Source organism: Pelodiscus sinensis, chromosome 2 (assembly GCF_049634645.1).
Source record: "Pelodiscus sinensis isolate JC-2024 chromosome 2, ASM4963464v1, whole genome shotgun sequence".
NCBI lineage: Eukaryota > Metazoa > Chordata > Testudines > Trionychidae > Pelodiscus > Pelodiscus sinensis.
In genome coordinates, this window is record NC_134712.1 from 221,966,667 (window position 1) to 221,985,776 (window position 19,110).

The 19,110-nt window shown below is 39.1% G+C and overlaps 1 protein-coding gene and 1 long non-coding RNA gene across 3 annotated transcripts in view; one reads left to right on the top strand and one right to left on the bottom strand.

Annotated features, from left to right (window-relative positions):
• NEBL (nebulette) overlaps positions 1-19,110 on the bottom strand; it is a 416,787-nt gene that overhangs the window by 392,199 nt on the left and 5,478 nt on the right. The window lies entirely within an intron of this gene.
• On the top strand, positions 2,936-5,668 carry LOC142827356 (uncharacterized). The gene is made up of 3 exons (XR_012902066.1): positions 2,936-3,067; positions 3,261-3,366; positions 5,531-5,668. It is a non-coding gene; the product is annotated as an uncharacterized LOC142827356 (long non-coding RNA).

The following is a 19,110-nucleotide window of genomic DNA, read 5'->3' on the forward strand; positions in this document are numbered from 1 at the left end:
AGAAGCTGTGTTTATTGAACAAAACTGGGGGGAGGCGAACCTCTGGGGAGACTGGGAAAAGGGGGTGGGAGAGGGGAAGAAAGAGGGTGGGAGACGAGAGGGGGAAACCTGGGAGGAGGGAGCTGGAAGAGGGGAAGCAAGGGAAAGAAGGGGGAGGAGAAACTTAGGGCTCAGGGTTGGGGATCTCACAGGACCAACTTGACTTTCATGCTAACCTGCTCCTGGGTTCACATGTGGCCTTTGGTGGCCAGACTGGCAGCTATCCTACCATAGACGGCCGGGTTCCTCCATCTAGTGCAGAGATCATGGATATCGGGGGCATCCCCCCCAAACCTGAATAAGGTCCATGATCTCCACCCTGGACCAAGAAGGCGCCCGCCTTCTCCAGCCACTGTCAGGCATCTGGGACCTGGCAGACTGCTACTGGGGAGCGGTGGAGGGCTGGCTGCCAGTGGCTTGCTGGCTCATGTTTTGGGGCCACTGGGTCAGGGGCCCCGGTGGCCACTGTTGGCTCTGGGCTGGCAGGCTTGGAGCTGGCACAGGCACTGTGGCCAGGGACTACCCCTTTAATAGCTCTGGGGCTGAGGGAGAGGAGAGTAAGTTTTCCTGGTTGTGCCCAGAATGGCCACCAGGGCTCCCTGAGAAGGGCTGGAGGCTCCCTATTTCGAATTAAGTGTCTACACAGCACTTAATTTAAAATAGCTATTTTGAATTTGGCGTTACTCCTCATAGAATGAGGTTACCAAATTCGAAATAAGTGCTCCGCTATTTCAATTTAATTTCGAAATAGCGGGTTGCACGTATAGACACTATTAAAGTTAATTCAAAATAACAGCTGTTTTTTCGAATTAACTTTGCAGTGTAGACATACCCTAAGTCTCTAAGGTGCCACAGGACTCCTCGTTGTTTTAGCTCTAGGCTTTACATGTCCAAAAGTTCAGAAGCTACTGCTCTTCTTCCCATGCTTGTATGACAATGCAATCCCACCAATTAGTGCTGGCTTCTCTAGCCCAAAAGTGACAGTATGCTCTACATGGCTGCTCTGCGATTGCCAAAAGCAGTGCTTAGTTGCTGCTGTCCATATCACACAGAATGCTGGGTGCCTGCAAGTCTTTCTCTGTCAGTAACTTCATAATTAACTGTGCTGCCATTCACAATCTCCTCTCCTATGCTCTGTTAAGTGCCATCAGAAGTTTGGGATCCATCTCTTCTTACTTTAAAAGCTGGAGCTGAATTGAGAAAATGGCGCATAAGACAGCTCAAAGCCAATGGAAGGCTGGGACAGAAAGTAGTGCATGACAGGACTTTTAGGATGTCCCAGGATGCACCGTGCTCTGTCTACCTTCTGACAACACCTAGAACAGTATATTGCTCCCGCTATCAATGATGGTGCCCCCAATGTAGACGTGGTCTGTCGACAGAGTGAGCAATTGTGAACACTTTTGGTGATTTTTCAATATCTACATTAGTTTTGTCTACAAAACTGTGTAGTGTAGACAAGTTCACAAGTTATAAGAAAAAGGTATTACTGAAATTTTCACTATTAAATACACATTATTTTATCAGCAACATGTGACATCTTAAAGGGAAGAAAAACTGGATGACTGAAATTTCTTTGCTGCAGGTAAATTAAAATGTCTGATTACGTGTGTTATTCATAAGGAATTACTGTTGATGAGCTAGAGCAGAATGACTCAACTAATGCAGTAAGATGGCAATAGAACAGTTGTAATAGCACACCAATATTGAAAATATTAAATTATATAATATGCATATACAGAGCCATGGGGAAGGTACATATTTAAATATTTATTATCGCCTTTATCCAAATTATAGTAGCCTAATTTAGTTACAAATGGGGAAAAAACTCTGAAGTTGTGAAAGATAAGAGTCCTTTTGTTATCAGAAAAGCCTCAACTTAAGTGGATTTCTATGTACTTTTGGTTTCAATGAGGACACGGAGAACTTTTATTTCTTGAGAAATTGAGCAAGGTATTTTAGACAGAAGGTCAAGACAATCATCACTGATTAATACCAACAGTGTGCTTGGCACTGCGCAAGGAGACAAAGTTCCAGCTCTGAGAACTATTCCAATGCTAAAATTGAGGGACACATTCTCCTTTTATGCTTTAAAATATATGCAGAAAGAGTAACTGAATTCAAGACTCACAATTCAGGATGTTTAGCTCTGTTGTATTTATAAATGTGATAATTTTATTTGCAGTTTGTTTCTTTGATTAGGTCTGTGTTCATAGCAGGCACTAGGATTTTAATAACAGTCCATCTGTCTCAGAGATGCTGACTAAGTTTTTGCGTTCACAGAATTTCTACACAGAGAACATGCCAGCATTACAATTTTTTTCAATTTCTCAATCCTTGTGCATGAATTTGGTAAATAGCTTGACTCCCATATTTAAACATATAAGACTCATTACAAGATGTAGAAAATACAGGTATACCCTAACTACATATACACTCAGACACGCGCAACAATCGAGATTTTTTCAAGAAACTTCCCCTAGATCTCAAAATCGGTTACTTTAGAAATCTTATGGTCTCTGATCAATAACATGCTCTGGTCTTCTAGGAGTAGAAAAGAAGTATTACACAGAAAGAACCTTAAATTCCTCACCATCTTCTACCTTGTCCTTGCCTAAAGCATAAGACTTACCAAATGGCTGCTCTACGGGGACTACAATTCCTTTCCTGCATGCAAGTGTACATGAATCTCCAGATTGTGCCACTCTAGTAGGCTAATTTAATATGATTTACAGCTAGAACAAAAATGATGTACAAGAAAAACCAATCCTGTGTTATATAAATTATTTAATAGATAAATCAGTACAAAGTCATTCTGTTCTGGAATCTAGCCACATGTCATAAAGGTGGAGGTCACCAGAATCAGTCTGTAGAAATGCATTCTTCATACTAAGTGCTTGCTTATCTCGCACTACATTTCATTTTAGAGGTCTTGTATATCATCATATATCAACAAATCTGTTTCTCAAATGTGTGTTACTAAGCAACTGTTACCAAGACCTTCTGTAATCATGATTAAAATTCCAAGGTAACAATACCCGAACACAATATAATTCTGACAAAGTGAACTGGTTGTGTTTATATTAAATGAGAAAGATTTGTTAATTGAATGTAGTTTTACAGTTGTTGACAGTCTTGAGATCCTTTCACACACACATATGATGCACAGTATGCATAATTTACAGTAGAAAAATCTGGCCACATTTAACCCTACCATACAGCTTCCAGACAGATTCCTGCCTCGCTGCCTCCCTCCGCCCCCCAACTTGCCTGAGGAAATTTCATAATTTCAGATATCTTTCATTCTTCCTTTTGACCAACTGAATGGTAAGAATGTCTTAGTGTTTATATTTTACAGCATAGTTTTAATAATAAAATATATTTTGAAAATATACAAATATTGCATACAACAAACTGCTGTGTATAACAGATGAAGTTGCACATGAGGTGAAGAACAGTAGAGCTCACGTGAGAAAGCAATTCAATTTCATGGGTTCAAAATTTCTCTTCAGACTAAAATGTGAGTTTTTCAGATTAGGAAGAGATTGAGTGAAACAGAGTAAGTCTATGTCTATACTGCAAGGTTTTAGCGCAAAAACGGCCATTTTTGCACAAAAACATGTGGAGCATCCACACCTCAAATGAGCTTTTAAATCAGCAGTAAAATGGCACAACAGAGGGCTTTTGCCAGTGTAGGTAATTCCCTTTTGTGCTACAGCTATTGTGCAAAAAGGTAAGTATGGATGCTCCAGAGGGGTTTCTTTCACAAGAAACCACTATGGGAAAAAGCACAGGTGCGAATAGCCATCAGAGCTTTCTTGCACAAGAGCATCCATGCAGTGTGGATGCTCTCTTGCACAAAAGCACATCACTTTTGCGATGCACTTTGAGGTGTGGACGCACTCTTGCACAAGAAGTTTTTGTGCAAAAACTCTTGCGCAAAAGGCTTCTTGCGCAAGAAGCTTGCAGTGTAGATGTAGCCTAAGTGTGCCTCCATCCAGTTAGGGCGCTGGTCTGGGAAGTGGAATACCCTACTCCGCCTAATCCAGAGCAGAGTTTTTCAACCCACAGCACTCTGCTATAACGATCAAACAGGACAAAGTGAAAGTCTCTCCCCTATTCTCTCCAAAAACTGAACTGAAACCACTTCATCTCTGTAAAATTTTCAGCTTCTTTTGGTAACATTTTACTTAGTCAAAAATGTTTCAATCAACTCTAAAGAAAGACACTGAAAATACTGTGGTCATTTTTTGTGTTACATCCATAACAGCAGCCCAAAACAAGCCATTTTTTTTTCAGTCGTGCCAAGATATGAACATTTTCCAAACAACTTATTAAATCCATTATTGGGAAGATAAAGTGGCCTCAATCTTTTCTCCTATGCGACTGAATCTGTCTTACGTCCACTGTACTCTTCACAATGATTTCTCTGGTAATGACAGCTACCATTTATATCTCAACTTTTCTTCGAATTCAAAATTTCTATAGATTCTCTCTCTCCTTTTACAGTTTCCTCTGAAAATACATTTTAATTCACTGATTTTATCACCATCATGGGGGTAAAGAGTAAATGTATGGAATATAGTATATCTTCTTCCTTCACATTTCTCCCTCCGACATTTAAGGTATTACAAACCACAGATGAGTGATTCTAAGGCTTAATGTTTTACACCACATATGTGACCAAAATAATCTGTGTTTGAAAAGGGTGCATCTTCCACTGAAGTCAATTAGTGCTTTGCCTGCTTACAGCAAGAGTGAAATGGGACAGCAGAATTAGTAAAAAGTATCTATTTCATAACGGAGCAAGACAATGTTTTTAATCCATATTCTGTTTTGCCAAGAAAACGCAGATTCAGGTTGACCAAAATAATTTGCAAATTTTGATTGAATTTGCTAAATTACTGTATTTCAATTTAAGAAATAGTAAAAAGTTCCCAAAATGTTAAGCTTTGTTCTAATGTTTTCGAAATGAAACATTTTGATATTTCAGTTCAATGTGCCTTTTTATTTAGGATTTTCCTGGCTTTTTTTTTTTAAAGATCAAAGAAACTGTAAAATAAAACAAACCATTTTGTTGTGGTCAATGTGAAATGTTGAGGATTGTTGTTAGGGGATTTTTTTTTTCATTTTTCAGTTCAGCCCCCAAATCAAATACTGATCTTTTTCCTAATTTATTTCACAAAATTAAAATAAAGCATAGAGAAGATATTGTCCCACTTGTCTTATCTTTCACAGAGATTTCAGGTGCACAAACCCCTTTATATGATAGGAATCTCTAAGGTAAGAAGTATGGCAGCGAGAGGCATTATAGATATGTCAAGTAATTGACCTGACCACCTTTCTGCAGTAAAATGTGTTTATAACTGAAAAGAGACAATGTTAAAATAACACTAAGTTCTGCGCTCCTTATATGTATTTAAAGTCAGACTGTACCTGCTAATTTTAGTGGCAGGAAGTATTTACTGCTTTTCACTTGGTTGCATTGCAGGGGTAACACAGAATTCACCAGGTTCTATACCCTACTGCTCATCAAAAAAATTGTTTAATAAACTGAAATCTCTGCAATCAGCTGAAAGAATGTGGCATCACTGAAATCTCTTCAGCTCAGTTGTTTATTTCTTCCTCCACCCACAAGTCCCATCTAGCACCTTTCTATCCACTGCAGATGTGATCCAGATTTCCTTGTCCAACTACAGTTTCATCTTAAACCAGTTACTGCTCTGGGAAAACTGCTCAATACCTGGGTGATGCCTGACTATTTGTGATGCTATGTAAACTGATAGCTGTCTAATTTTCTTCCCTAAATTCATCTACTCTTCGACCTGCTGCTACTAAAAGAGATATTTCTATAGGATGTTTGATTGCATAGATTGTATGTTTGATTGCATGGATGAAAGTAATACTGCGAATGCTTCCATAGTACATAATCCTGCTTCCTGAAAATTTAAAAAAAAATAATCAAATAATTTCTGTTTTTCCTTTTAAAATGTTTTTTGAAAAACAATAAAATAAAAAATCCAGTAAAAATAAAACTGGAACAGAAAAAAGTAATAGAGACGGTCATATATTATGAATTTGAATCAGTAATCATAATTTTATAATATATACACACACAAAAGCCCTACTTTGTGTTGAGTAGTTAATTTGTACTTTAAAAAAATACTGTGTGGATACAAAATTGGTATCTGCATCCATATCTGTAAAAATGATCCACAGTTATCTGCAACCACATCCGTGAACGCAGATACTCACAGATATTACGCAGACCTCAAATATGCAGGGCTGTACAAATGAAGTCCTGTAATATCAATCATTGTATAGCTGCAATAGAATCTTCCACAATTGTGAGCAAATGCAGGATAGGGAAACATCACTGATTTGCCCTGCCCCCCCCCCAACAAATATACATTTATAAATTCCTTCATATGATCCAAATCAAAGACAGAGTACATGAGTATAAATCACAGAATCATAGAATACTAGAACTGGAAGGGACTTCGCGAGATCTTCAAGTCCAGTTCTCTGCCCACACAGCAGGACCAAGCATGGTCTATATATATCATCCCTGATAGATGTCTATATAACCTGCTCTTAAATATCTCCAGCGATGGAGATTCCACAGCTTCCCGAAACAATTTATTCCAGTGTTTAACCACCCTGACAGTTAGGAAGTTTTTCCTAATGTCCAACCTAAACCTCCCTTGCTGCAGTTTAAGCCCATATATAAATACCTATACATGAGTAAGTCTAGTCTCAGCTTGAATTTGCGCTCTTTAAACAACAAAAATGTATTTACATTTCAAAATAACATATTCAGTGTTAAAATAGACCGGGAATTAATGATTATGGAAAAGTGCTGGTCAGTCACAGAAACCGAGTCTATGCCTGATTTTAGACTTACAGCAAAAGTAGCTATCTTATATTGACACTAAAACTCCAGGACTAAAACAGTACCTAGCAATATATTCCAAACTGACATTCAGCTGTACTTCAGAACTAAAACAAAGCAAAAACAAAAAGGGAGGAAGTAACTCCTCCCTTAAGGACTTTCCTCAAACAAGTTTTAAATATATCAATAAAAGCATCATGGGAATTCCTAAGATACAAAATATGTAAGTTAACTAGTCTTACATTACTTTATTTAAAATAATGTTCTATGTTCTCCATACCATGAGGAACATTAAACCTATTTCTAATTACTGTACAGGTTTTAGCTTCCAATAAAATCTTCTGATTTGTAACTACAGAAATGTGTTTTGACAAGCCTATGTTATTCTGTTCTTCATTTTATGTCCTAACTTCAAGACCGGAAAATCTAGTAGACATACTATCGTTTTTATATTCTGAGCCAAAATTTTCCAAAGCTGTCACATGCAGAGAAACCTTTAGACAAGAATTATTTTCAGAATAAACTAATATCTTTTTAACTATTTGGGAACAGCAGAAGAAGTAAACAAATTAGCAAATACTAAAATGGTTGAAATACCTAAGCATTTTCATCAGCATTGGGTGTTTTTTTAAGTTAAAAGATATTCATTCATGACTACTTGTCCAGAACTATTTTCAGTAGATCTGTCAGAAGTGTTCCTTCACTTACTATTCATTGGTTAATAGATTCCAAGACCTGAAAGAGCCATTGTGATCATCCAGCATGACCTTTTCTGTAAACATAGGCCATAAAACTTAACCAAAATAATTCCCAAAACAAATCTTTTAGAAAAACATACAATCTTGATTTAAAAATTGTCAGTGATGGAGAATTTACCATGACCCTTGGAATTTCTTGGCATATTTAAATAATCATTCACCAGAGTCAATAATGCTCATTAAATCTATAAAGAAGAAACTACATTATTTTAAATACAATCTCTTCAAAAGAGGGAATATACCCTATAAATGGAAAATAAAATCAGAAGCTGCTAAGCACTAAGGGTATGTCTACACTTAAAATGCTACAGCACTTCATGTAGATACTACTTACATCAACAGGAGATGAGAAGAGTCTTAAGGATGGATTTGGAGGAGGACAGGGAAGTGTCCTACATGCGATTACAGGGAGACCCTCTTATGTACAGGGTGATGCATGGCAGAAAAAATGTAGGTACCTGCCTGAAAGATTAACAATGGCTAACAAAGGCTCACACAGCAGATGGGGTACTTTATGAATGACAGGTAGGGTGAGGATATGCAATAAAGAAAAGTTTCCCTCCTTTGGGTAGTTAAAGAAATAGATTGAGCTCTGTGATTATGTTGGACCTTTGTAATCCTTCTCTTTGGGATCTTCTTCATGCAACTCTGGAAAATAATGCTGTTATTGCTCTATAAAACTTATTTGACATGCTAATCTGGGATTTTTTTTACTTATGCATTCTATACACAGTATCATGCTCCATGGGAAAAATATAATCTGTCATAGCCATTTCCTCAGAATTAAGAAGTTCCCTGCTGATGAACCAAATGAGGCTCGAAAAAGCAGGAACTCATGAAAATTAAGCCTTTAATCACTGCTAGGGACACAGATATACTATTCTCCTAAGTTTCTCATCCTCGCAAAGACAAGAACTACAGGTAGGGAAAGTCTTCTAAGGGTACAGCTAGACTGCAGGGGGCAGGGTTGGGATACCAGTGGTATCCCGAAAAAACTCATCCAGGGAACATATTTGCTCTTCCACATTTTTTGTGGAGGAGTGAACACGTTTTCAGAAGCCCCTGTATTCCTCATTTCAAAAGAGGGTTTTTTTCTGAAATTTGGCCCAGTCTAGATGGGCCAAATTTTGGAAAAGCCTCTTACGACAAAAGTATCAGAAAAAGATATGCAAAATGCGGAGCGCATTTTGCTCATTTTTCCGATAGCTCCTCGCATTCTAGACCCTAAGTGAGGGAGTAGTGCAAGTGAGTTGTTACAAAACAGATGTCTGACTATATATATCCAAAACTTCTGGCTACTAAATTAAGATATAACTATTAAATAACAATCCTAAAATTTGCCAGGATCACGCAATACCTTCTGGCAGCTATAGGGCCTACCAGCTCATAGAACCCATGTTATATGCAGCATTTGACAACATTTTCCAAAGGCAATTATCAAATTATGTCTTAATTGTTAATAATAAGGTCAAAATTTTAAATCCAAACAAGCCAATTGATTATGACCTATGAATGGTACTTTTCATCATCTCATTGCATTAAAATAGAGCTTAAAATGTAGCTTAAATTGCACAGATAATTGGGAAAACGTTAAGCACAGGCCTGCCAACAGTGGGGGGCAAAGGGTACAACTGCCCTGAGGCCAGGTGATTAAAAAGGGCATGGGGCTCCTGAACGGGCCACTGTTACTGCGGCTGTTGGAAATGCTGGAGCTCTGGGCCCTTTCAGTTGCCCCCAGAGTCCAACACAGCAGGAGGGCAGAAAGAGGGCAGTCCAAGCAGTAAGGGATGGAGATACTAAAAGACAGCAGATAAATCTTCTTCTTGGGGGTCTCTGGTACCCCCAACCAGTTGGAAGGAAGACGTGCAGACTGGACAACATTCCCCAGTTCACAGGATTTAACCTGGAATGGGAGCCTTGTGGAACATCTTTCAATTACATTCCATCAGCCCCATGCTGAACTAGGAATGGGAATCTGTCCTGACAAATGCTAAGGGTCTAGCTCCAGGGTTGGAAACCTCAGGCCTGGATGCAGCCCCCGGCTTGCCTGGATCCAGCCCCTGAGGCTCAGGACCACTTCAGCATTGGGGAGTCCACGCTAGCTCTTCAGCCCCCTTGCTGCTCCACTATGAGGCTGGAGCACACAAAATCTACTGGGCTGGGGGTCCCCCCTAGGCTCTGGTGTGTGAGGGAAATGTAGAGACTATCTTTCTCCTCCTCAATTGGGGGTCACATCGGTGAGGGATTTGGGTTTGGGGTTTTTTTGCTCTCACTGGCGTGCAGCCCTGACTGAGTTTTCTGTGGGTCATTGGCCCCTGACCCAAAAAAGGTTCCCCAACCCTGTTCTAGCTGATCACTGGTGCGAATGTCAGGAATTAATTTTTTCTTCCCATGGGCCAACTGGCAGAGGAGCCTGGAGTTTTTCACCTTCTTTGCAGAACCTTCAAGCTACAGTAGGTTAAACAGGAAGGCAGTTCTGAAATATTGGGTTGAGTTGTTAATTTTTTGCAGCTTGCAGCTAGTCTCCAGTGAAGTTAGAAGGATAAAATTAACATTTGCCAGAGGTAAAAGACCGGGGATTTTGGTGATGATCCTTGGGCTCACAAAAAAAGATAACACCTCATGGCTCTAAGTCTCCACCTGTCTGTACCATATGGCTGCCTTATGGCAGAGAAGATTCTAAGACTCCAGAAAGAGCTGAGTCCTGATGGGTTATGTTGAGGAGAGCCTACCTCTGTTACAGGTCATGTGGTAAGGAACCTATAACTATCCCCAGCAGAACCAATTAAATGTTCAGTATAGGAAAGCATGGGTAACAGGCAGGTAGCATGCCTTGCCTACGTTAAAGTTTCATAAAAATTGAAGCCTGCAGCTTAATTACATGCATCTGTTTGTCCTCATTTTGCCTGTGTCTGCATCAGCTATCCTTGTCTCTCTTTTCTGGAAATCTGAAAAATTCATGCCAGAAACTCAAAAGTGGAAAAGACACATACAAATACATGAAACTCACAGATCCCATTTATACTGTAGCAAGCATTTGTTTTAAACATATCTCCAGGGGAAAATCTACTGCTTGAAGTAGTGCTAATGTCCCTTGCTTCTTGTTAAATACCATTTCTGTATTGAGCAGTGTTTTTTGTTAGTAGTCACAATAATAGCTCCCTTTCTTTCGAATATCCCAACAAATCCAACCAAGAATTTCAACACCCTGGCAATCATAGATTAAAGTAATCATTGCCACACAATGTGTGAATGTTATTTATTGTATTTAAAACATGCCAACTTTCACTGTTAAAGAGGTATTTTCAACTTTTTATTTAAGTAAAGAAAAAAATGCCCCTCCGCAAAGTTCACATAAATCTAGTGTATTTCAATTAAATTTAAAAGCAGCACACCTATTTTTCATCCCTAATTATCCCCATCTACAGGTTAAAATGTTGGCAGGAATGGTATTGTAGCCATCCATTTCTTATTTTTTCTGGCTTCAGAGGTAGCTAGATTAGTCTGTTTCAGTGAAAACAAGGAGTCTGGTGGCACCTTAAAGACTAACAATTTTATTGCAGCATAAGCTTTTGTGAGTTGCAACTCACTTTATCAGAGGCATGAAGTGAAAGCCTCTGATTAAGTGAGTTGGTATTGGCCAAAAGTCTCAACAATATTTTAACTGAAAGCTATGCTATGATATTTCTCACTGAGATGAAATACTGATGAAAATATACATCATTTCCTCAAACTTAAATAATATATGGCAAAATCACAGGTCATGCACCTTCACTGTAACCAAGAACTGTGTTTGTTTTTACATTTCCACACAGGATTCTCAACTTTCAGGGCTCAGCGCACCCTTACCTGTACCAATAGAAGTTACTTAAGCAGTTAGTGCATACCATTCAGTCCACATCACTATCCGCTGAGAGGAATGGTCTGTTCACTTCTCTCAATGTCAAGCATGGAAGTGGCATAGTGGAGATAAGATTGACAGAGCCACAAACTAAAGGAGTACATTTCATTGGACTTGTATGTTTAGACTTTGAAAACCCAAGCTGGGGAGGGGACAGGAAGTAGATATTGACCCTGCCCTACCAGTGCAGCTTGGCTGCAAGGTAGAAGTAGCCCGCTGCTGAGGAAGCATTGGCTGTGTCATTTGTAATATCTGTGTACGTGGAACTATTTTTGTCTGGGCTGGGGAGGGCCACAAGGGAAAATAGTAACTCAAAGGGAGAACTCAACTCAACAAGTTTGAAAAATTGCTGATTTACACACACTGATGACCAAACACCATTTGCATTGAAAACTGTGTGTGTTTATTCAACTCCAAACTTTAAAGCTCACAGGAAACAGAACTGACCAATTTACAAGATAGACGGGCTCTTAAACAGTATTGCTGGCCTAAAGCATTAAATATTGTGCAATTTGTGGACCTTCATAAAAATATTATTGTTATTTATTTGCCACCTGGCTGTTCTAAATTATGCTAGCTTCTAATGGGATGCTGGGGCAATTACATCAAGTGGAAAATTGCTAGAATGCAGCGGCTTTGATCATACCTCCTACTCTGAGGGAAACTGGACGGTATGGTGTAGTGCTGGCTACACACACTGGAGATTCTTCCATGAAGAAGGGAACTCTAAACTGCCCATTTTGGGAAGTTTTCCAGACCCTTTGCACCACTTTTCCCAAGAAGGTATGGAACATGAACTGGAATTGGGACCACAATCTTCCCAAGAGTTCCAAGTGCCATTGAGAAGTTGGAGCATTATTTCGGGGGGGAAGGGGGGAAGGGAACGATGTTTTATTTCTTCTACAATTGTGAAGCTGATGGTGACTGCAGAAAAAGGTTTTGAACTTCCACAATATACTTGAAGGATCATGTCTTCTTCAAGAAGAAAGCTAAACACTCAGTTTAGGACAACTGTACTTAAGGCATTACCATCTTATCCATTTTATTTCCTTCGTTTGAACTAATGGCAAAGTCCTTTTTCATCATACTTTTCATTGTTGAATGCCATCAGCAGCAAGGTGGATATATACTACATTTTCAAATTAAGATTTTATAGAATTAAATAGGGATCTATTTTTCCCTCGTGGAAGATTGTAAATATCAGGTTATATCTAACATTTGAACAAATAGTTTGTACTACTGTTAACTTGTTCCTTAATTTTCTCTTCCTCGGTTACACTGGGTAGCATTGGGCCTACAAGTTTAAGTTTAAGTTTAAGTTTAATTTTGCAGGAATACAGGATGAGCTTCAGCCAATTCCTTTCAATTATTTATTTTGGGGTCTATTGAAGATCATGTTGTTAATATAAAAGAAGTCTAAGTAAGAAAAAGCAAATGATTATCTTTCAGATGTTGTGTGGTGCAGGGAGTTGGTTCATTGTTTTTTGCTTTCTCACCAATTGATTTTTGCCATTTGGGGATGGTTGTGACTAACAAAGTTTACTCCAAAATAAAGCTGATGATCAAAAGTTGCTTGATGGACTCTACTACAGGAAATTATATCATAATATCAGCTATTTTTCAATTATGATAATAAAAAATAATTCTCCTCCACAGCTACAGGATCAAACTCAATACTCTGTTCTTTTACTACACTAAATAATTTAAAAAAGAATCCAAACAAACTGATTATCTGCACTTTTTCAGAGGAGCACAAATCCTCTCTTACTACCCAACAACGCTTGACACAGTATTTACATTTTATTTGAGAAGAATTATCTTTTTTTATTACTAAATGTCCTTTCCATTTCTTGTTTCCTACTTCTTTAAATCTTAGGCATACTGAATCAGAAATGCACAGGATAGTATTTGGTAATCATTCAACACTAATAATTAATCAGCCACATACAGTTGATCAGTAGTTTTCACTTTTATTACAATTAGAATGAGAAATAATCACCTAATGGAATTTAACATTGAAAAATAAGCTTTATCAAAAACTATGGTGAGAGATTCCCTGGACACTTTCCAGAATTTTCCTGACTATAGGAAAGCCCTCTGTCATTTCACACTCAATTCCACATGTACAAAATTCAGTGACAATAGAATTCATGCACTAGCCACACCTCTCTCTCGTTACCAATTAGTCCCATCCATTCCCCACCCCATGTAAGTTTCTAGATTAGTGATGGGCAACATACATCCCACTGGGATTCCATCTGCGGCCCACACACTGACCTGTCTGCCTCCCTCCCCATGCACCTCTCGCACACTGGAGCCGTGCACTTTCTACTCTACCCCCTCCCTCCCAGCACTTTCTGAGCACAGTGAATCCACTGATTCACACTCCGTCCCAGCTTCTCCCCCACCCTTCCAGCACTTGAGTGCCTCATATCAGGTGGAGGTAGGAGGAGGAAGTGCAGGGCTCCAGTGCCCCAGTCTGCAAGAAGTGTGGGGGAAGGGAGCAGAAAGAAGGTGCTTAGGCAGGCAGCAGGTGGAATCCCACTGGGTGATGGCCTGCAGGTTGCCCACCACTGTGGCCCACTGAGACAAAGGAGATCTCACTCATCTTGGCTGGTCATCACTCATCTAGATAGCTACATAAACTTTATATTGTCTCTCAACAGACACAAAAACCTTGACAGTAACATCCCTTACCTTTAACTATGGTTCCTAATGTTCCCAATACCAAAATTTTTCAAATGTAAAATGTTCATGTATATACTTTCAAAGAAACAAATTTGAAAACAGAGTAAAAATTTAGAACATTCTATTTTAGAATATTAGAATATTGTTTTTTCTCCCTACCATAAATTGCCCAGTCTTAGAACTGATGACAGTGGATTCTGATACCATAGGAGTTATATAATCACTCCATAAGTAGCTGTCATGAATAAAAACATTAATGAAGTTGTACCATTTGGATAGGAGTAGAAGTTTTTAGATGCTGATCATCTTGGAAGGATATATCCTGTCAGTAAGGCTGGTTAACTTTTGTCACAAGGGTATAACTGATCGGTATAGCGTACAGATGTTTGTTTTGTTAATTTCTATAAAATCAAAGACATGTTTTATTGGCTGAAAATTTCAAGCAGGAAAACCTATTTTCTTCAGCAGGGTATAACTCTCTTGCCAAAAAAATGCATGTTTAATTTTCTAAGACAAAAATGCTTTGAATTTAAAAAATCTTATTTTGTTCTGATGAAACTGGCTGATAAATGTTTTTGTATCAAACAGTTAACAAAAACCTAAGTTACAAAACTAAAACTGCACTAAGGAAAAAATAAACCTTGGCGATTCACTGTTTAATTCTACACAAAATGAATATTTATAAGAATAAATCACCATATTATGATCATAGATGATTCTATGATTTAACAAGCTTAAGAACTATTATGTACAACCCACTGCTGCCAAAATGTTATTTACTTCCTAGCACTAGCTATTAGGTTATTTACAGTTGTGTGGAATAAATGCTGTGTTTGTACAGAAAAAGGTAAGATGATTTTTTTTCTATGCCTCCTATATATACACAATTAGCAATTTTCATTTATAGTTCTTAAAACATTCCATAGAGAAAGCATCATTAGCCACATTTCACAGATTAGACACAGATATGTTAAGTGACTTGCCTGAAGTCACGCAGTGCACCAAAAGCAGAACAAAATTATAACCCAGATCTGACAATCATGTACCCCGAGTATTACTCCTCCAAAAAGTCTTACGTATATACAAGAATTTGTAAAGGAATGTGAATTAGGTGAACTGAAAACTTAAATACTATCTATCTATCTATATATATATATATACATACATATATATATACACACACACATACACACACACACACATATATATATTATAGTAGCACCTAGAAGACCCAACAAATCAAAACACCACTGTTTCAAGAAGTGTGAGAAAAAATAGCCTTGGTCTACACTTAAAATTTAGAACTTAGTTACATTACTCCATAGCCTCAAAAATTCACATCTGAGAGCCATAGTAAACTAACTTCCATCAACCTATCATCACTCAAGAAGGTAGGTCACATGCACTGACAGAAAACCCCTTCCATTAATGTAGAAAGTGTTTATACTTTGGCACCACAGCAACATAGCTACAAGAAGTAAGCTTAGAAACTAAACTACAGTAAGTTAACTTTGAAACTAAGGTTAAGTCTACACTACAGCCTCTCTCAGCAAAATTTGTTACTCAGGAGAGTGAATATTCCACCCCCGAGTGACACAAGTTATGCCTAATAAGTATTCGTGTGCATAGTGCTATGTCATCAAGCTTCTCCCACCAATGTAGCTTACGCTGTTCACAGGACGGTTTTTACACTGATGGAAATGAGCTCTTCCATCAACACAGAATCTTCACCAGATGCACTACAGCTATGCAACTATATCAGGACAGTTGTGCGCCGCTGCAGGACTGTGTGTATAGACACACCGTTAATAAATAAAGCAGACAAAGGGTAGAAGATAAAAAGTGGCAATATCCCCATTTTACTGATGGGTGAACTGAGGAAAGAGCTTATATGACTTGCCATGGTCACAGAGAAAATGTGTTCCAGAAAAGACTACTGAACCCAGATTTCAAATCCCAGTCCAGCACTTCAACCACAACACATTTCTTGCTTTTATATCAACAGCACATCTAAACATGGTGCAGGCAAAGTTCTCCTCACAGCTGTAGAGAAATTTTTGCAATAGAGTTGCTCCTTTTAAGTAAACATATACAAGGAATTCCAAGTACATAATAAGAGAGTCTTGACAACTCTGCTGGTTCTACTGCAGCAGAAATCATCCTATCAACATTTCCTGATCACAAGAACTGCATAAAATTATCAGCTAAAAATTAGACAGACGAATAAAACAGATTTCTTTCTTGTCTATAAAAACTTGAACTTTCTATGTGTATTTAGCTGTGCTCTATTCAAAAGTGTATTAAATTAAACTATTTTTTATAATCTAGTCTTCCATGGTTCATTAAATCTCTATATCCTGCTCCCCTTACCCCATTAAAACAAATCATAGTTCCAAGTCAGCGCAATCACAGATCAGTATCTGTTACTCTTATTTCTAAGGGAAAATAAAGTTGATTTTAACAGTTCCATTTCTTGAAATGAAAGAAGAAGAAAAGCAAATATCCACACAATTGAGTGGAAAATAAAATTCAAAATACAATGTACCCAATACATTAACATGGGAGCTAATAAAGAAGCACTGAAATTACTAAGGTGATATGCATTTTGACTTATTTAAATGAAAAGTTAACTATGGCTTTCAAATCTATTAAATACTTTTAGTGTTCCAATAAAATGATGTGTTCATAATTCTGTATTTTTTCTATAAATTATACTCGTACTGATGGATGGCCTCCATTACTTGTCTAATAATAAAGGCTTTTGTCACGCACTTCCAGTAGAGCAGGGATGGGCAATAATTTTCACAGTGGGGCCACTTATTGAATTTTGGTAGGTAGAAAGGGGCTGGCTCCACCCCCAGAAGGGGCAGGGTCTGGGGCGGAAGGAACAAGCCTGCCCCCTAGAGTTGTCTGAGACCAGAGGCTTTAGATTAAAAACACAGTGAAGGACTTGCAGCCACCAGAGATTGCTGTGGCTATTTAAAGGGCTCACGGATCTGGCCCCTGACAGGGTAGCACTGCGACCGGGAGCCAGGAGCAATTTAAACAGGATCCTGCCTCCTGAGCCACCATCTGGTAATTCGATGCTACAGGCAGCAGGATATAAATAGACAGCAGCCAGATGCAGTCCACAGGCCGGATTAAAGTGTTAGGCAGGCCAGATCCAGCCCCTGGACCTCACCTTGCCTGAGCTTCATGATAGACTAAGTAAATTTACTTTTTTTTTTCCAAATTTTATGAAACAAGCAATAAATTGACCCAAAAGAGGTTTCAGCTCTCTCCTACTAATGAAAACTAAAGAAGGTGAATCTCATTTAAAATATTTTAATTAGTGTTACTTAAATAAGTAACTTTAACTATGTGATCAGATGCAATATGAATGTGTCAAAAGATATTTCAAATAGGCAAAATACATTTTCAAAATAGCAAAATGGTGTCTCAGTTTTCCTTCAAAATTATTCACCATTTGTTCAAACCAAAAAAAATTGCAATTAAAAATATTACTCTGCTTTACATGGTTCAAAAAAGGCATATGCAAATTGACACTTTACACTAATGCTTAAAGTAATATTCAGAAACCAAGTACAGTTTGACAAACATTTAAGAAGAGATTCAGAGAGGTAGCCATGTTAGTCTGTAATTGGAAAAACTTCAACAAATAGTCTTGCAGCACCTTGATAGTATCTACTTTTTTTTTTTTTTAGTTTCTAAGGTGCTGCAAGACTATTTGTTGTTTTTTAAGTTTTTCCTCTTTAAGAAGAGAGTTTTTAAAGGGCAATAAATTCATTTTAAGGATCACTATTACACAGCATTCAATAAAGCAGCTAATAGGAAAACTAGTTCTTACATAATACAGTGAAACACCATTAGTCCAGCATCCAATGCTCCGGCACTCCTGATGGTCCGGTACCATCAGGAACCCGGAAGTGCTCAGGGCAGCCAGACAATTGGAGCTGCTCTGCAACCGGCTTCCCCAATTCAGCCTCTGCTGAAACTGACCAGCAGCTGAATCGGGGCAGCCAGGGGCAGAACAACTGAGATGCTGCTGAGTTGGTTCTGTAGCGCTGCTGAAACTGATCAGCGGCTGACTCCGGGAAGCCCGGGGCAGAGCTTCCCGGAATCAGCCGCTGGTCAGTTTCAGCAGCAGCTGATTAGGGGCGCCTGAGGCAGAGCAGTTGGGGTGCTGCCAGGTTGATCCCGTAGCGCTGCCCCTTGGCGCTGCAGGACCAACCCGGCACCACCCCAGCTGCTCTGTCCCAGGCATCCCCAAGAGCAGCTGGGGTGCTGCCGGGTTGGTCTCGCAGCACTGAGGGGCGGCACTACCGGACCAACCCAGCAGCACCCCAGCTGCTCTGCCGCGGGCATCCCTGATTCAGCCGCTGCTGAAACTGACCAGCAGCGGTTGAATCGCGGACACCTGGGGCAGAGCCGGACTATCGGAAGGGGGCGCTATGAGGGGTCTGGGGTGGCATCCCTCCCACCCCATCCCAGACCCCTCATAGCCCCCCCTTCTGATAGTCCGGTATATCTGATAATCCGGCACCCCCTGGGTCCTAAAGGTGCCGGATTATCATAAGTTTACTGTAATAGCATTTCTTCTGCTCACTCCCCACTGAAAGATCTCAGCATGCATTACAAGTCTATACAGAAGAGCTCACTTCACCAACTGAAACTTAGGAACCTACAGTACCTACCATACACCCACAGCATGAATAAATTTGCTGTTGAACATTCTATTAAATATAAATTAGTGGGCTGCACCCTGTGCTCATTACACTTGTCAACCTCCCTCTCTCTGGAGGCTTTTGCAGACAGAGAACATGATGATATCA